Below are 4,122 nucleotides of genomic sequence, written 5' to 3'. Positions count from 1 at the left end.
ATGTACCTCTTTTGTTTTCTCTATTTATTTACCTATTTTTCTCTAGATAATTTACCTATTTTTTCTCTATTTACTTACCTATTTTTTCTCTATCCATTTTCCAATTTTTTCTCTATTCATTTACTTTTTTCTATTTATTTACCTCTTTCTTTCTCTAATTTATACACCTATATGTTCTCTATTTATTTACCTATTTTTCCTCTAGATAATTTACCTATTTTTTCTATATTTATTTACCTATTTTTCCTCTGGATAATTTACCTATTTTTTCTATATTTATTTACCTATTTTTTCTCTAGTCATTTACCACTTTTTCTGTATTTATTTACCTACTTTGTTTTCTCTACTTCATTACCTATTTTTCTCTATTTATTTGCCTATATTTTTCTCTAAATTATTTACCTATTTTTCTCTATTTATTTACATATTTTCTGTATTTATTTACCTCCTTTGTATTCTCTACTTCATTACCTATTTTTCACTATTTCTTTATCTATTTTTTTCTCTAATACATTTACAAATTTTTTCTCTGTTTATTTACCTATTTTTTCCTCTAATTTATTTATCTATTTTTTCTCTAATTTATTTACCCATTTTTTCTCTATTTATTTATCTCCTTTGTTTTCTCAATTTATTTACATTTTTTCCCCTCTATTTATATACCTATTTTTTTTTAATTAGCTATTTTTCTCTATTTATACACCTATTTTTTCTCTAGTTTATTTACCTCTTTTTTCTGTATTTATTTACCTACTTTGTTTTCTCTACTTCATTACATATTTTTCTCTAATTATTTGCCTATTTTTTTCTCTAAATTATTTACCTATTTTTCTCTATTTATTTACCTATTTTCTGTATTTATTTACCTCCTTTGTATTCTCTACTTCATTACCTATTTTCCACTATTTCTTTATCTACTTTTTTCTCTAATTTATTTCCCAATTTTGTCTCTGCTTATTTACCTATTTTTTCCTCTAATTTCTTTACTTATTTTTTCTCTAATTTATTTACCTATTTTTTCTCTATTTATTTACCTCCTTTGTTTTCTCAATTTATTTACCTTTTTTCCCCTCTATTTATATACCTACTTTTTTAATTACCTATTTTTCTCTATTTATACACCTATTTTTTCTCTACCTACTTTACCTATTTTTCTGTATTTATTTACCTATTTTTTCTCCATTTATTTACCTATTTTTTCTCTGTATAGTTACCTATTTTTTCCTCTAATTTGTTTACCTATTTTTTTACTTACCTTTTTTTCCTTGATTTATTTAGCTATTTTTCTCTATTTATTTGTCTATTTTTTCTCTAAATTATTTACCTATTTTTCTCTATTTATTTACCTATTTTCTGTATTTATTTACCTCCTTTGTATTCTCTACCTCATTACCTATTTTCCACTATTTCTTCATTTATTTTTTTCTCTAATTTATTTACCAATTATTTCTCTGCTTATTTACCTATTTTTTCCTTTAATTTATTTACCTATTTTTTTATTTACCTTTTTTTCTTTGATTTATTTAGGTATTTATATATATTTATACACTATTTTTTCTCTAGATAATTTACCTATTTTTCTCTATTTATTTGCCTATTTTTTTCTCTAATTTATTTACCTATTTTTCTCTATTCATTTACCTATTTTCTGTATTTATTTACCTCCTTTGTATTCTCTACTTCATTACCTATTTTCCACTATTTCTTTATCTATCTTTTTCTCTAATTTATTTACCAATTTTTTCTCTGCTTATTTACCTATTTTTTCCTCTAATTTCTTTACCTATTTTTTATTTACCTTTTTTTCCTTGATTTATTTAGCTATTTTTCTCTATGTATACACCTATTTTTTCTCTAGCTTATTTACCTATTTTTATCTATTTATTTACCTATTTTTCTCTATTTATTTACCTATTTTTTCTCTAGTTTATTTTCCTCTTTTTTCTGTATTTATTTACCTACTTTGTTTTCTCTACTTCATTACCTATTTTTCTCTGTTTATTTACCTATTTTTTCCTCTAATTTATTTACCTATATTTTATTTACCTTTTTTCCCTTGGTTTATTCACCTATTTTTCTCTATTTATACACCTATTTTTTCTCTACCTAATTTTCCCATTTTTCTGTATTTATTTACCTACTTTTTTCTCTATTTATGTACCTCTTTTGTTTTCTCTATTTATTTACCTATTTTTCTCTAGATAATTTACCTATTTTTTCTCTATTTACTTACCTATTTTTTCTCTATCCATTTTCCAATTTTTTCTCTATTCATTTACTTTTTTCTATTTATTTACCTCTTTCTTTCTCTAATTTATACACCTATATGTTCTCTATTTATTTACCTATTTTTCCTGTAGATAATTTACCTATTTTTTCTATATTTATTTACCTATTTTTTCTCTAGTCATTTACCACTTTTTTCTGTATTTATTTACCTACTTTGTTTTCTCAACTTCATTACCTATTTTTCTCTATTTATTTGCCTATATTTTTCTCTAAATTATTTACCTATTTTTCTCTATTTATTTACATATTTTCTGTATTTATTTACCTCCTTTGTATTCTCTACTTCATTACCTATTTTTCACTATTTCTTTATCTATTTTTTTCTCTAATACATTTACAAATTTTTTCTCTGTTTATTTACCTATCTTTTCCTCTAATTTATTTATCTATTTTTTCTCTAATTTATTTACCCATTTTTTCTCTATTTATTTATCTCCTTTGTTCTCTCAATTTATTTACCTTTTTTCCCCTCTATTTATATACCTATTTTTTTTTAATTAGCTATTTTTCTCTATTTATACACCTATTTTTTCTCTAGTTTATTTACCTCTTTTTTCTGTATTTATTTACCTACTCTGTTTTCTCTTCTTCATTACCTATTTTTCTCTGTTTATTTACCTATTTTTTCCTCTAATTTATTTACCTATTTTTTATTTACCTTTTTTCCTTTGGTTTATTTACCTATTTTTCTCTATTTATACACCTATTTTTTCTCTAGCTAATTTACCTATTTGTCTGTATTTATTTACCTCTTTTGTTTTCTCTATTTATTTACCTATTTTTCTCTGTTTATTTACCTATTTTTTCCTCTAATTTATTTACCTATTTTTTCTCTATATATTTACCTATTTATCTCTCTCATTTATTTACGTATATTTCTCGGTTTAATTACCTATTTTTTCCTCTAATTTATTTACCTATTTTTTAATTACCTTTTTTTCTTTGGTTTATTTACCTATTTTTCTCTATTTATACACCTATTTTTTCTCTACTTAATTTTCCCATTTTTCTGTATTTATTTACCTACTTTTTTCTCTATTTATGTACCTCTTTTGTTTTCTCTATTTATTTACCTATTTTTCTCTAGATAATTTACATATTTTTTCTCTATTTACTTACCTATTTTTTCTCTATCCATTTTCCCATTTTTTCTCTATTCATTTACTTTTTTCTATTTATTTACCTCGTTCTTTCTCTAATTTATACACCTATATGTTCTCTATTTATTTACCTATTTTTCCTCTAGATAATTTACCTATTTTTTCTATATTTATTTACCTATTTTTTCTCTAGTCATTTACCACTTTTTTCTGTATTTATTTACCTACTTTGTTTTCTCAACTTCATTACCTATTTTTCTCTATTTATTTGCCCATATTTTTCTCTAAATTATTTACCTATTTTTCTCTATTTATTTACATATTTTCTGTATTTATTTACCTCCTTTGTATTCTCTACTTCATTACCTATTTTTCACTATTTCTTTATCTATTTTTTTCTCTAATACATTTACAAATTTTTTCTCTGTTTATTTACCTATTTTTTCCTCTAATTTATTTATCTATTTTTTCTCTAATTTATTTACCCATTTTTTCTCTATTTATTTATCTCCTTTGTTCTCTCAATTTATTTACCTTTTTTCCCCTCTATTTATATACCTATTTTTTTTTAATTAGCTATTTTTCTCTATTTATACACCTATTTTTTCTCTAGTTTATTTACCTCTTTTTTTCTGTATTTATTTACCTACTCTGTTTTCTCTACTTCATTACCTATTTTTCTCTGTTTATTTACCTATTTTTTCCTCTAATTTATTTACCTATTTTTTATTTA

General features: G+C 22.1%; 1 long non-coding RNA gene across 1 annotated transcript; it reads right to left on the bottom strand.

The window, feature by feature from the left end:
* Positions 1-1,925: 1,925 nt before the first annotated feature.
* Positions 1,926-3,835, bottom strand: LOC143378185 (uncharacterized). Its single transcript, XR_013087757.1, has 2 exons — positions 3,756-3,835; positions 1,926-3,639 (listed from the first exon to the last, which is right to left on the bottom strand). It is a non-coding gene; the product is annotated as an uncharacterized LOC143378185 (long non-coding RNA).
* Positions 3,836-4,122: the final 287 nt, after the last annotated feature.

This window comes from Andrena cerasifolii, unplaced genomic scaffold, assembly GCF_050908995.1.
Source record: "Andrena cerasifolii isolate SP2316 unplaced genomic scaffold, iyAndCera1_principal scaffold0922, whole genome shotgun sequence".
Lineage (NCBI taxonomy): Eukaryota > Metazoa > Arthropoda > Insecta > Hymenoptera > Andrenidae > Andrena > Andrena cerasifolii.
The sequence above is the reverse complement of the archived record's forward strand: the minus strand, read 5'-3'. Positions and strand labels throughout refer to the sequence as shown.